Source organism: Hippopotamus amphibius, chromosome 11, assembly GCF_030028045.1.
Source record: "Hippopotamus amphibius kiboko isolate mHipAmp2 chromosome 11, mHipAmp2.hap2, whole genome shotgun sequence".
Lineage (NCBI taxonomy): Eukaryota > Metazoa > Chordata > Mammalia > Artiodactyla > Hippopotamidae > Hippopotamus > Hippopotamus amphibius.
The window spans coordinates 7,552,971-7,568,580 of record NC_080196.1 but is presented as its reverse complement, the minus strand read 5'-3'; the positions used below and the strand labels follow the sequence as shown (position 1 = coordinate 7,568,580).

Genomic DNA, 15,610 nt, shown 5'->3' with positions numbered 1-15,610 from the left:
CTGCCTCCTTTTTTTTAAAATAAATTTATTAATTTCTTTATTGGCTGCATTGGGTCTTTGCAGCTGCATATGGGCTTTCTGTAGTTGCAGTGAGCAGGGGCTACTCTTCGTTGCAGTGTGTGGGCTTCTCACTGCAGTGGCTTCTCCTGTTGCGGAGCACGGGCTCTAGGTGCGTGGGCTTCAGTAGTTGCGGCACAGGGGCTCAATAGCTGTGGCTCGTGGGCTCTAGAGCTCAGGCTCAGTAGTTGTGGCACACGGCCTTAGTTGCTCCTCAGCACGTGGGATCTTCCTGGAGCAGGGATCGAGCCCGTGTCCCCTGCAGTGGCAGGCAGATCCTTGCCCACTGCACCACCTAGGAAGTCCCTACTTGGCCTCTTGACAGAAGAGGTTTCCTAATCCCTCCCCTGTAATTAGTGATGTCTCTGCAAACTGTTTATTTTCACACCAAGGTGACTATTGTGGACTGGGTACATCTTTACAACTTTTTCCTGTATTTTCTAGATTTCCTCGTGAATGCTAGAATGACATCCTATTTGGTAGCAGAGCATGGGGTTTAACGAGAGACTTAAAGTGGGTGTGGGTTTAGATTCTGGTTTTGCTGTGTGACCTTGGGCAAGTAGCTTTACCTTTCTGTTTCAGTTTTGTCATCTGTCAAATAAAGCTAATACCAGTAAGGTTGTTTGGTGGATGAATATCATTAATAGGTGGAGTTGCGATTTGCACACACTTTGACAATAGAAAATCTACTGAAATGCTAGCTATTGTTATCGGCACACGGTCACTTTTAGAGTCTCACCTGCGCTGCTAGTGAACTGGAAATTCAGAGCACGGAGCTTGGCCTGACTCCATTGTGGCTCAAACTTTGGCAAAATGTGGTGCTGCCACACAGTGGGCCTGGACAGCATAGCCTGACAGGGTGGAAAATCTTGTGCATGACGGGAAGGGAGAATTTTTATAGAAAATTTTGTAATTTTTATATAAAGTGCCATTACGGCATTTTATTCCCCACTAGACCGGGGGCAACTTTGAGGGAAGAACATGTCTTTGAAAACATAAGGAAGAATGCTCCACATGGCATTTGAACAATGGTGAAACATCTGCAAGATCTCAAGTTCCCAACCTCACCAGCTAGCCACGGGTTCTGCAAGGACATTTAAGACGTCTCATAAGGAAGCAAGTTGTTTCAGTGAGTTATGCAAGAAAAACGACATAGCAATAACTTCTATACATCTCATTACGTCTTTGGGGGACTTCCCTGCTGGTCCAGTGGTTAGGACTCTGCGCTTCCACTGCAGGGGGCATGCATTCGATCCCTGGTCTGGGAACTAAGATCCCACGTGCCACGTGCATGGGGGAAAAATATCATTGGAAAAAAGGACATTTAACAGAGGTGCTGAAAAAATAGTACCAGAGACAGCTTAGATTAGATGGAAGGAAAGCAAGCAAGGTCTGGAGCACGGGGTACTCTTAGGGATTCTTTGGGATGTTCTGGCAGGTACGGCTAAGCAGCCCGGAGAGAATACGAAGGCAGTAAGATGCACCAGGGGTTATGTGCCACCACTTCTATTATTCATTTGCAGATTTAGACATTAGCCTTAAACATCAAAATTTCCCCAATGTCCTAGGTACCCTCTCATCAACATCAAGTCATTTCATTTTAATTCTTCTCATGTAATTTGAGTACAAATTTTTGATTCTTCTTTTTTTCCAGGAACGTTAAATGGTCACATAAGAGAAGAGTCCAGTGACAAAACTGGGAAGACGCTTAGAGGTCATCTCGTCACCTACTGTCATTTTGCAGAGGAAAACAGGATGACATTCAGAGAAGGAAAGCAGTTTGCTTTAAGTTATACAGCTGTGAGCGCCACGGCCGGGAGGGGCGGCTGGTCAGGGCTGACCCAGCGCAATGCCCTGCTTCCAAAAACGTTTCCTTCCCTTCCTTAAGGTTTTCAGGAAACAGCATTTTAGAGGTGCTGCTATAGGCCTAACTCACCATTCAACTGAAGGATAAATGAAAGAAGATTATCTTAACTACATGAGATTGGTCTTCAATTCAGTTTCTACCCTTAGAAACCTAAGCTAAAGATAATATTTGTGCTTTTAAAAGAGGCTGAAAATGTATTTGCACTTTGAAGCATGGGGTGATACTTCTTCAGGCTAATCTTAGCAGGAGCAGGTAAATACAGCCAAAGCAAAACAAAGATAACTTTGGAAACTTTGCGACCAAAACTGAGAGGTTTATTCAAAATTCCTCTTAAGGGCATCTAATTCTAATAACATTTATACTTATGAATGTCCTCTAAAGCCTTAGTTATCTTCTGTAAGTAGATTATTTCTCATAAAAACAAGAGTTAACCCAACCGTTCAGCGTATTTCCAAGCACTTAGCCATGGTCCCCACGAGGAAAGCCATTGCTGAGCTTTTCACCCTTCTCCGCAACCCCTCCCCCCCACCTCCTTCCGTATTTGACACATTCTTGCATTTCTGTCAAATTAGCAGAATGGAAGAGTAGCCTTTCATCCGGGGCACATGCTGACACAGGAAAACTGAACACAGAATCCCCTTCTGGCCCCCCCGATACCGACATCTGAAACCTGGAAAATTCAAATTCTACCCCTATTCACTGGCACTGAAGCCTTGCTGAAGCATTTTTTTTTTTTTAATTATTATTGTGGCTTACAAGCATATAACATAAGAGTTGCCACCATAACCACCTTGCAGCGTGCAGTAGTGTTAAATGCATGCATATCATTAGCAGAGCTCCAGAACTTTCTTGCCTTGCATAATGAAGATAATTCTCTCCCCATTGACTGTCGGCTCCCTTACCCCCTACCCCACCCGCCCCCATCCCTGGTAACCACTACTATCAATACAATACGTAATCAGCAAGAGAAAGGCCAACACAGCACCTTCCATGATAACAGAAGGAAGGACTCCTAGGGTCAGAGTCCCAGCCCAGTTGGTGAGGGTCTTGGGAATCAAAACCCACCCATCGAAGTTCTGTCATGCTAGGTGACTTGTCTGAGGCCACCCCACTGACAGGAGCCTGAGCCGGAAGTCAAGCCCATCCGACTGGCCCCAGAGCGGGAGTTCTTTGCTGGCACGGAGCACCCCCACCCCCACCCCCAGTCTCCATTCTCAGCTCGTTTGCTTCAGAGCAGAATCAAGAAGGCAGAGTATCATCTTGTTCAACCTTAGGTGGGAACGTACAAGTCTGGCGACTCAGGTTTTTTTTTGCAGCTCTGCACATGTGGGCCAAGGACCGCAAGGATTGATTCTGGGACTACAAATTTTAGAAAGTGGATGAATTGGCAAATGCAGAATCAGTGAATAATGTGCATCAACTGTGTTTACTCAAAAGCAATCAGAGCATGTATTCATACATAGTTGTGGGTGGGCTGTTCAGGGCATCTTTATTTGCAATAGTGAAACATGATAATTGTAAACTAATAAATAATAAAATAATACAAATGTTCATTAACAGAGGAATGGATTAAAAATGGGAGTATAGCCATATCACGGAATACTTCTCAGGATAGAAGAATGAACCATTGCTACAAGCGACAATATGGCCGCATCTCAAAATATTCATGCGGAAAGAAGCCACACCTCCCAAAAGAAAGAACTTACTATATGATTCCATTAATATAAATACCTGGAAAACGTCAACTAATCTATAGTAATAGAGAGCAGATCAGTGGTATCCCAGGAGTGGGAGGCAAAAAAGAGAGGAATTACAAAGAGACAGAAGAAAACTTTGGGGTCTAATGGATGTGATCGGTATTTTGATTATACTGATGGTTTTACAGATATAGTAATATGTTAAAATTGTTCCATTGTACACGTGTGGACAGTTTATTGTATCTCAATGATACTTCATAATGCTGAGGGGGAATCTGACAGAGAAAAAATGGGATAGAGGAATCTGTGGAATGATTAAATATGAAAATAATGCATATTGTATTTTTCTCCTGATGCCCAAGCTATGAATGTATTGAATGACACGGAATATTTGCAAATGTGCCAGACACAGTCCTGTGCCCTTTGCATACAATAAATCACTTAAAACTCATGTCAACCTCATGAGAGGAATATTATTTTGTTTTTAATTGAAGCATAGTTGATTTACGATGTTGTGTTAGTTTCAGATGTACAGCAAAGGGATTCAGTTTTATAAATATACAAGTATATATACATATATATATTCTTTTTCAGATTCTTTTCCATTATAGGTTATTACTAGATGTTGGATATAGTTCCCTGTGCTCTACAGTAGGCCCTTGTTGTTTATCTATTTCATATATAGTAGTGTGTATCTGTTAATCCCATGCTCCTAATTTATCCCTCCCTCTGTTCCCTTTTGGTAACCATAAGTTTTTTCTCTATGTCTGCGAGTCTATTTTTGCTTTGTAAATAAATTCATTTGTGTCATATTTTAGATTCCACATACGAGCAGTGTCACGATAACTGTCTTTCTCTGTCTGACTTACTTCACTTAGTATGATAATCTCTAGGTCCATTCCTCTTGCTGCAAATGGCTATACTTTATTTTTTTATGGCTGAGTAATATTCACATATATGTATATATATATGAATATATATACACCACATCTTCTTCATCCATTCATTTGTTGATGGACATTTAGGTTGTTTCCATGTCTTGGCTGTTGATGATAGAGCTACTATGAACATTGGGGTGCATGGATCTTTTCAAATTAAAGTTTTTGTCTTTTCCAGATATATGCTCAGGAGTGGGATTGCTGGATCGTATGGTAGCTCTATTTTTAGTTTTTTAAGGTACCTCCACACTGTTCTCCATAGTGGCTGCACGAATTTACATTCCCACCAACAGTATAGGAGGGTTCCCTTTTCTCTGCCCCCAGAAGGATACTATTATTATCACCCTTTTGCCCAAGTAAAAGCTGAGGCACTGAGAGGTTAAGTAACCAGCCCAAGGTCACACAGCTTGAAGCAAGAGAACCAAGTATCAAAAGCAGGCAGTTTACAGCCAGGATCCAAGCTCCTGGCCACTACACTATGTAGTTTTTTTTTCTGAAGAAAGGCAACGAACATTTATTGAGTATCTACTGTATGCCAGGGGTCCCCAACCCCTGGCCGCAGACCCATAGTGGTCCACGGCCTGTTAGGAATCCGGCCGCACAGCAGGAGGTGAGCGGCTGGCCAGCAAGCGACGCTTCATCTGCCGCCCCCCATCATGCCCCATCGCTCGCAATACTGCCTGAACCATCCACCTCCCCTCCCCACCGTCCCCACCCCTGGTCCATGGAAAAATTGTCTTCCGTGAAACTGGTCCCTGGTGCCAAAGAGGTTGGGGACCACTGCTGTATACCAAACATTGTGCTCAGTACTTCCGAGTTCTTTGTACAACTTAATTCTCACAATTACTCAAGAAGATATTATCATTCCAAGTTTTTCAGGTGAAACAGCTTGAATTCAGACCATGTCCCACAGTGATTTCATACATGAGCATAAGCTTCATGTCACCTGCCTCACCATCCACTTTGTTCATCAGTCTATTTCCTGTTCTCCCCTAAGTCCCATATCCCTGATTTAATCCCTAAGTCAGCTACAAGATGATAGACACATTCTCCCTCATATAATATAAAGAAACAGCAAATTATCAACAGGGTGGGATACAGCAGAGTGATCCCCAGTTCTCAAAAAAACAAATCCAATTACTCCTGCCTCAAGAGGTAGAGTAATTCCCCCACTGCTGAGACTAGGCTGGCCTTAGTAACTAGTAACTCACTGCCAAACAATAGCATATGGAAAGGGCAAAATCGTTCCTTTATTGTGGAGAAATCTGGCAAACATCTGACCTTGACCAAGTGATCAATGTTAATACCTCAATGGTATCTTGTGGATGTCGGAGACCCCCTGATAGGATGTGATGAGAAGGGCATGTCACCTCTGTGGTATTCTCCCCTCCAAACTCATAATCACATTATGAACGTGAGAAAATACATCAGACACACCCTAAATAAGACCCATTCTAGAAAACACCTGGCCAGTCCTCCTCAAAACTGTCAAGGTCATGAAAAGCATGGCAAGACAGAAACTGTCATAGACCAGAGGCTGCTAGGGATACAGGACAACTAAGTGAATGAGGTCCCATGAGCTGGATCCTGGAACAAAAAAAGAGATTAATGGAAAAAACTGGTGAAATCCGAATAAAGTCTGGAGTTTAGTTATTAGTAATGTGTTGATGTCAATATCTAAGCTTTGACAAATGTACCACAAAGGTAACAAGAGAGGATACCATTAGGAGAAATGGAAACCGATAGTAGGCATGTAGGAACTCTCTGTCACAGCTTTGCAAATTTTCTGTACATTTGAAATTATTCCAAAATAAAATGTATTTTAAAAATCGAATCAGCAGCTCTTATGCAAGCAAAAGCTGAGCTTGGACACTTCTTGCGCAGGAAGAAACACTTAGGGGTGCGGGGGTGCAGCCTGGCTTTCAGACCACCCCAGCATTGCTGTTGGAGCCTCCCATCCTGCAGCCACCTTGCCAGTGTGAGCCCGGAGTCTCTAAAGTGCCAACTGGCTTAAGTTTGACACTGTTAGGGGAGCTTAACCATTGACAGCTTTAACCTGCCGCTAAGTGGAAAATTGACCTCAGGTCCTCTGTGTCCGTAAAGAGAATAAGGGTAAGTGTTATTTCATTAATTGTGGCATCCATTGATAATCCGATTTGATAACATTCCAGAAAAGTTTGGGATAAAGTGCACGCGTGCGCACACACACACATACTATCCTATTACTGGGTTGCTGCTCTGGTTAGAAGAGCAGAGTTCTGGTTCCTGTATTTACTGTGTAAATTTGAGCAAGATTCTGAACTCAGAGGAGCCTAGCTGAGAGACAGACAGACAGACACACATGCACACACACCCCTCATAGGTTTATCTCTGGGCACACTCACTCCTTCATCTTCCCTTCCTGGGTAACCCTCCCCCCAGGCCTTAGTGGTACAATCTCAGAATTTTCCAGAACCCCATCTCTCTTCAACACTGAGGCTAGCTATGGAGTAAAGCAACCATCCTTCATTAACGTGGAGACAAGCTGGTCTTGGGTAGCTCTGGAGCTGGCACCATGGTCTCAGTCTTAGTCTAGAACGCCGTCCCGAGAAGTAATTCTAATCAGCTAGCTAAGGGATTTCGTGGTGGTCTGCAGGCTGATCCAGGAGCATTGGACCCTGGTCCCTTGAGAGCCCCGAGGGAGCAGAGAGGGGGTACCTTCCTGAAGCGTGAACGCCCCGCCCCAGCTCTCGGTGCCTGTTGTCCAGAACTGATGATTGTCTGCTGGCGGTGCAGACACAGTTACTGGGAAGAATGCTCGAGCAAGTTTGATCTTGCCCTGGTTTTAACCTTGCTTTGAGAAAAATGCGGTCACTTACATTTCTCTGTCTTAAAATTCCTGAGACTCTGTCGCCCACCTCTTGGGTCTGGGTGGCCCCCCACAAATCCTGGCTTGCCCTCTCTCTTCGGATCAAAATCAGTGACTTGGGGTTTCCTAGGGGGCACCGTGGTTAAGACTCCGCCTGCCAATGCAGGGGACACGGGTTCGAACCCTGTCCCAGGAAGATCCCGCATGCTGCAGAGCAACTAAGCCCATGCACCACAACTACTGAGCCCGTGAGCCACAATTATTGAGCCTGTGTGCCACAACTACTGAAGCTTATGTGCCTAGAGCCCGTGCTCCGCAACAAAAGTAGCCACGGGGATGAGGAGGCCGTGCACCGTGATGAAGAGTAGCCCCTGCTCGCTGAAACTAGAGAAAGCCTGTGTGTAGCAACGAAGACCCAACACAGCCAATAAATAAATAAATAAATAAATATTTTTTAGAAAAATCAGTGACTTGGGAAAGAAGTGTTACCAAGGGCTCTTAAAGGCTCATCAGGCCTATTCTCTGTTGTTTTTATTTCTGGAAGTAGTTATTTTCCATAATTACTATTTTCCATAACTATTTTCCATCTCAGGTCAAAAACGAGCCCTGCTGACATTCGTGATGATAAAGGTGCTGGAGCCTGACTCTGAACCCAGGGCTTCTGCGGCCTGAGCCTCTCGAGGGCTGGAAACCTCGGGAGCTGCGTGGAAAAACCGGCTAGTCAGAGGGAAGTGCCTATTTTTGTAAACAGGGTAAGAAGGATTCCAGTTTCTCTCGCAGCCCAGTGAGTGCCTGGCAGGAAAGGGGGGGAGCGCGTCACTGTTCCCCGAATCCCATTGGGCAACTAGGGAAGCCTGCTCTGATTTGTACTCCATGAGTACAATCTCCAATGTTTTATTTCATCTGGGTCTTGCTTTGAGAGCGTTCTTGAAAGGAAAATAGTGGGCACATCACTCCCTGGAGGGTGAATCTGTGGGAGAATTAGGAACAAGCCCTTCGACTTTGCTTTGGCGATGATGGGGAGATGGCATACCGATAGTGTGTACAAGTCACAGGTCTGCTTTTATCTGTGTTACTTAACTAATAACTAATTGTTAATTAGTGCCCAGAAGAGCCATTCTCACTGCTACCTAAAGTCAGTTCCCAGGTGCTGTGGTCCTTGGAAGCTCTGAGCCAGGGATGATTGTCTAGCTGTCTCATTATCCCTTGCAGGACTTATTCAGAACTGGGCAGCAGGGAACAGACAGACCTGGGTTTACTTTTTAAATTTTTTTTTAAGAAATACATGTATTTATTTATTTGTTGACTGTGTTGGGTCTTCGTTGCTGCGCACGGGCTTTCTCTAGTTGCGGTGAGCAGGGGCTGCTCTTCATTGTGGTGTGTGGGCTCCTCATTGTGGTGGCTTCTCTTGTTGTGGAGCACAGGTTCTAGGCACACAGGCTTCAGTAGTTGTATTACACAACACACAGGCTCAGTAGTTGTGGTGCATGGACTTAGTTGCTCTGCAGCATGTGGGATCTTCCTGGAGCAGGGATTGAACTCATGTACCCTGTATTGGCAGGCGGATTCTTAACTGCTGTGCCACTGCCACCAGAGAAGTCCCCAGACCTGGGTTTCAATCCCTTCTTTGGCCCTCATAAGCTGTGTTCTTAGGAACAAATTGTTAATATCTTTAGTTTTCACTTACTCTGTGTATCAGTAAGTGTTCTCCAGAGAAACAGAACCAATAGGGTATCTCTCTCTCTCTCTTTTCTCTGTCTCTGTCTCTCTTGATAGATTGGTATTGAGAGATTGATTTATTTTAAGGAATTGGCTCACATAATTGTGGAGGTTAGCACGTCTGCAATCTGTAGGGCAGACAGTCAGGCTGAAGACACAGCTGAGAGTTGATATGAAATTCAGCTAAAAGTTGTACTGCAGTCTTAAGTCTGAATTCCTCCAGGGCAGCAGGTGGGAAACTCAGAGGGGTTTTTGTGCCACTGTCTTGAGGCAGAAGTGCTTCTTTTGGAAACCTCAGTCTCTACTCTTAACACCTTCAGCTGAGTGGAAGCAGCCCGCCCACAATATGAAGGATAATCTCCATGAAGCAAAGTCACTTGATTTAGTTACCTCAGTAGTCAATTCCATCTATAAATCCTTTCACAGCAACATCTAAACTGGGTTTGATCCAGTAACTGGGCACCAGAGCCTAGCCATGCTGACCCCTGAAATTAACCATCACACTCTATAAAGCGGGAATAATCATCGTTAGTCCTTCAGAGGGTTCTGGTAGGAATCGTATAATTGCATGTAAAGCCGCCCCCATGTCCTGCACATACTGGATGTTGGGGAAGACGTGAATACAATTATTACCTTCATCTTGAAATTAAATGATTTTACATAAGAAGTTAGCCTAAGACAGTAAAATTGTATGATCTTTCAGACAATTCTGATGAGAATTCTGACTCTACCTTCTGATGATGTGGCCTTGGGCAAGACATTCTTTCCTCTCTGGGCTTCAGTCCTTTTTTCTGGGAAACAGGGATTAAAATTTTATTTATTTATTTTATTTATTGGCTGCGTTGGGTCTTCGTTGCTGCATACGGGCTTTCTGTATTTGCGGAGAGGGGGGGTACTCTTTGTTGCGCTGTACGGGCTTCTTATTGCCGTGGCTTCTCTTGTTGTGGAGCATGGGCTCTAGGCCCGAGGGCTTCAGTAGTTGCGCCCTGTGGACTCAATAGTTCTGGCTCGCAGGTTCTAGAGCGCAGGCTCAGTAGTTGCAGCATGTGGGCTCAGTAGTTGTGGCACACAGGCTTAGTTACTCTGTGGCATGGGGGAATCTTTCCGGGCCAGGGCTCGAACCCGTGTCCCCTGCATTGGCAGGTGGATTCTTAACCACTGTGCCACCAGGGAAGGCCTGGGAAACAGGGATTAAATGACCATCCTGCGAGGCTGCTGGATGCACGTGAAAAGCATGGTACACGGTGCCTGCCACACAGCTGTCACTGTGGCTGTGGTTATTGACAAACTGTCCTGGCATCGCTGGGCACCTAGCACTCCTGGGCCAAAGCCTGTGTCAGAGGCACTTCAGGACAGCCACACAGTGAGTATGGCAGCCCTATCTGAAGGACTCATAGTAAAAAATAAAAACAGTACAGTAGTGGGTAATACACAGACCTTTTCACGTGCTGGCCTAACCCTAGTCTAAGTGCTTTACAGATGTGCACTCACTTCTTCACAACCCCACCGTGAATTAGATGCTTTCCTGCTACTTACTTTGCAGAAGAGGAAACTGACGCACAGAGATGTTAAGTGACTTGCTGAGGTCACATGGTGGTGGCAGCAGTGACACTGCGATTCAAACCCAGGCAGGGGACTTCCCTGGTGGTCCAGTGGTTAAGATTTTGCCTTCCAATGCAGGGGGTGTGGGTTCAATCCCTGGTCAGGGAGCTAAGATCCCACACGCCTCGGGGCCAAAAACCAAAACATAAAACAGAAGCAATATTGTAACAAATTCAGTAAAGACTTTAAAAAGGGCCCACACCAAAATAAATAAATAAATAAATAAATAAAAATCAAACCCAGGCCGACCGGCGACAGCATCCACTCTCCTTACCGCTACTCTGCACTGAGCGTGCCGCTGGAAATCATTAGCCTAGGACATCAGAGCTCATGTCATGCGGTCTCTTTGAATTACTTTCTGCAGTCCTTCAAAAGCTTTCGGCAAACATGTTTGTCTGATTTCTAAAATTCTTCATTCGCTCCTGTGTTCGTCTCACACGGGCACACTTCCAGCCCAGAGCCCCTCCTTAGGAAATGTCTCCAGGACAACCCAGGTGAGCAAAGCAGAGGACGTTGGGTAAGTAGCAACCAAGGGGGCGTGCCTGGACAGAGGGCTGCCGTGGAAACCCCAGTGGTTGGGGACATCCCCACAAGAAACTTGGGGCCATTGGGTCTAGAAAGATTGGATAGAAATATTCACTTAGACACATCTTCCATTCTGCTGATACACCAAGACACTTGCGGATGAACTCCTGGTGGATTACTAAACACTGGAAAGCTTGGGCTCTGTGCCTACCTCGGCCAGTCGTGCCCTGCCAGGGCCCTGCTGCCTTCTCTTCCTGACACGTGTCCACAGGTGAACAGCAATCCGTGCTTACAGTTGGCATCATTAAGAACTTACAGAGAGGACTTCCCTGGCGGAGCAGGGGTTAAGAATCTGCCTGCCAATGCAGGGGGCACAGGTTCGACCCCTGGTCCAGGAAGATCCCACATGCCGTGGAACAACTAAGCCCGTGCACCACAACTACTGAGTCTGTGTACTAGAGCCCGCGAGCCACAGCTATTGAGCCCATGTGCCACAACTACTGAAGCCTGCACGCCTAGAGCCCGTGCTGTGTAACAAGAGAAGCCACTGTAATGAGAAGCCCGTGTACCACAAAGAATAGTAACCTCCGCTCGCCGCAACTAGAGAAAGCCCATGCGCAGCAACGAAGACTCAACACAACCAATAAATAAATAAACAAATTTATTTTGAAAAAAATAACTTACAGAGAGAGCACCCGCCCTGCACAAGCTTCTAGGTGGGACAGCACCCCCTTCCCACAAAACCACAGCCCCAGGCAGCGTGTGCCCATCCCAACCCCTCTGCCCGGACATCCGAGGCGGTGTGGTGTGCTGGCTAAGAGGGCAGGCATTGAGGACAAACACATGTAGCTTCATATCCTTGTTCTTGTATGTCTTCACTGTGACTTTGGGCAAGGGGTGCACCCTCTCTCCGTCTTAGCTTCATCATTTCTTGGAGAAAGACTGTTATGGATGAAACTGCATTCCCCCCAGATTCATGTGTTGAACCATCATGGATGGGACAGAGGTGTTAGCCAGTGCCCAATGTGGGCACGTTGCAATAGAGAAATGTACTGAATCACCTTAACATCGTGCACCTTCAACTTACACAGTGTTATGTGCCAAGTGTATTTCAATTACAAACAAACAAACGAAAGGGACCTCTGCTTGATAGTGATTGTAAGGCCCAGATTCACTCAGATTCTAAATCTATTTTTTTATCAAATAAAAAAAGCAAACAGATAAACATCTGACCCTCTTCCTCGAGAGAATGGGGTATAGAAATTGTGGGGTGTGAAAACAATGGCCCCTTACCCCCTGTTTTGCCCCAAATCTAAACAGGTACTCTTGAGACATGGGCCAACAGAGTGAGGTAGGTGGTGGGGAAAAAAACTGCCTTTCCCTTGCTCAGAACCATTGCTCTCCCGGCACTGAGGGGGTTTTCTCAGCAAAGGGAACTGAAGTGTGAGCTCGGCCGGGAGTTCCACCAGGAGCCTGCAGCACGGGCAGGTAGGAAAGGCTACCAAAGACGGGCAGTGCTCTGCACACCTCAGAGGCCCGGGCTTTTCAGTGGGTCAGGGTCTCCAAGCGAAGGCGGCAGGCGGTGCTATTACCTTTCCTACCATCACTTGCACGGCATGTTGCAAGAGCAGTGGTTCAGCCTATCACTCAAAGATATACGACACTGTGCGCGTGCCCAGCACCTGTTTCTTCAGGAGCCAGTGGAAACATCAGGGGCAAAGTTAAGAGCCAACAAGAAGGGACTCCTGGGGCTTCCCTGGCGGTCCAGTGGTTAAGACTTCGAGCTTCCACTGCAGGGGGCGCGGGTTTGATCCCTGGTTGGGGAACTTCTGCATGCTGTGCGGTGTGGCAAAAAAAAAAGGAAAAGAAAGAAAGAAAGGTAGAAAGAAAGAAAGAAAGAAAGAAAGAAAGAAAGAAAGAAAGAAAGAAAGAAAGAAGAAAGAAAGAGAAAGAAAGAAAGAAAGAAAGAAAGAAAGAAAGAAAGAAAGAAAGAAAGAAAGAAAGAAGGAAGGAAGGAAGGAAGGAAGGAAAGAAAGAAAGAAAGAAGGAAAGAAAGAAAGAAAGAAAGGTAGAAAGGTAGAAAGGTAGAAAGAAAGAAAGAAAGAAAGAAAGAAAAGAAAGAAAGAAAGAAAGAAAGAAAGAAAGAAAGAAAGAAAGAAAGAGAAAGAAAGAAAGAGAAAGAAAGAAAGAAAGAAAGAAAGAAAGAAAGAAAGAAAGAAAGAAAGAAAGAAAGAAAGAAAGAAAGAATCGGACTCCAAAGAGGGCACTTTTACAGTGTGCTTGTTTCCCCATCAATCAGGGGCGCCCACCTCTCTCCCCACTGCCTCCCACCTAGATCTACCCTCCACCTGGGCTCATGCCCTCAGACATTGGAACCTGATTACAGCTGCACGCTCAGGATTCTCTTTTGGGTACATTAAAAATACAAGAGCAATTCAGGAAAGCCGATGCACTAGGAATTTATTGGATGCTCTGGCCATCTGGGGCAAACTTCTTTCTGGTTGTGCAAACCCTCTGTGGCATTGACAGGACTCAGTGCCCTGCACCCATTACGGAAACCAAAATGGGGAGATCTTCTAACTCCCATGGTGTCAGCCAGAGTCCAAGCAAGTGATCTGAGCCCTGCCATTTAGATGCTCCAGCTGAGTGATGTGAATCCTTAGGGAGTGATGTGAAGGTGATAAGACCATTCAGAAATCACTCACAGCAGCAGCGGTAGGGTGCTGGGCCAATGCCCTTACCTAATCCTGTCTGTATCGTGACCTTGGCCATGACCGCTGTTGCCTGGCCTCCCTTGGGCCTTGTCTAGTGTGAAGCCTGGACCTTCAGAATGCCCATCGAATCTGTGAGCTTCCCATAGCCTACTGTTGGGAATCCTTTCTCTGCCTGTGTTAGCGAGCGTTGTTCTCTGTTGCCGGCCACCAAGAACCTCAGCTGATACAGCCATGGTTAGTGGCTCTGCCATCAGACTCCCAGGCTTCAATCCTCACTTCACCGTTTACCTGCTGTGCCATCTTTGGCCAACGTGTCATCCTGCGGTAGCTGGGATGCCAGAAGGTCTTGCCAGGAAGCTCTGACATTGGTTAGCTTTTGCTGCATAACAAACCTCTCCCACATGCAGCATCTTAAAACATTGATCATTTCCCACAAGGTGTGTCATCTTGGCAAACCTGACCTGTCTGTACCTGAGTTTCTTATCTTGTGAAATGGAATAATGCTGGTATCTACTCCATCTGGCATTTATGGTTAGAGCTATTAGAATGATGCTCAGGTTCTAACAGGTTTGTATTTAGGTAACAGCCCTGCGCACCTGCTGAGGGGGTGAGGGTTGGTGCGTAGCTAAGCCCAGCCTCACATAGTCTGAGAATCATTTTGAGGCCTCGGTTCATGACGGTTACACTGTGAGTCAGTTTCCTCTTCTTGACAAGAGAGAGAAGATGCTGTCTCATGGGGTCATGGGACTTTTGGGGAATAGACACTGAACTTATAGAAATCGATCTGGGCCTTAGAGAACTAGTTAGTTAGGGAAACACGTTGTCTCAGGTCCTCTTAGAAGCTGGTGGGAGCTGCAGGGTAAAAGGTCATTGGGCTGGTCCATACCCTCTGGGTGGGGGCTGGGCAGGGCTGTCATGAAGCCTGCAGGGAGCTCCCTGGCTCTATTTTTCAGATGACCCTGGTCATCTGGACTCAGCCCCCTGAGCTGTTGAAATTAAATAGAATTGATGGCGTAGCAAGTGCTCAACAGCCACACTTTTGTGGTTTGTGCCGCTCTATGGGAAAGTGCATATAAAACATTTCCATCATCATAGAAAGTTCTGTCAGACAGTGATGTTAGATCCAGGGTTCCATCCCTGATTCACACCCAGAGCCCAGCTGGAAGGTAGCAAGAGCAGAATTTCTCTGCCATGCTATGATATGAGGGTATATGGAAGGCCTCTCCACCAAACACATCTCCCTTACTTACAAGGAAACTTCTTTGTGTTCAGCACCCATTTGTTCAGATGAAAGTGTGTCCCTTTCTGAGCCTCAAATAAAATGCAGATAGTTCAGTGGCACAGTATAGCCATTAAGACTTTAGTTTTATTTGCTATTTACTATGCGTTCAGCCAATATTGGTTGAGCACCCAACATGTGCCAAGATGCTGGGGATATTGCCTGTTCTTTGTTCTGGGAATACTTCAGACACTAAGACAGAACTCCTGTACTCACAGAGCTAATATACACATAAAGAAACGCATGTGTAATACTTCAGATGCTACAGAGAAAATTGAAGCAGGGGGGAGGGATAGACAGTGTGAGGGTTACTGGAGGGGTGGTCCGTGCCATTTGAGTGGTCAAAGGGGCTTCTCAGTCAAGG

The 15,610-nt window shown here is 45.7% G+C and overlaps 1 protein-coding gene across 12 annotated transcripts in view; it reads right to left on the bottom strand.

Moving 5' to 3' along the window:
• Positions 1-15,610, bottom strand: part of LOC130831390 (N-acetyllactosaminide beta-1,6-N-acetylglucosaminyl-transferase-like) — a 135,585-nt gene that overhangs the window by 102,549 nt on the left and 17,426 nt on the right. The window contains exon 1 of one of the 12 annotated variants that reach the window (XM_057699454.1): positions 10,663-10,847. The exons of the other annotated variants lie outside the window; for them this stretch is intronic. The gene's annotated coding sequence lies outside the window, so the exon portion shown is untranslated. Of the gene's footprint in view, positions 1-10,662; positions 10,848-15,610 lie in introns of those variants that run through there. 12 annotated transcript variants of the gene reach the window in all.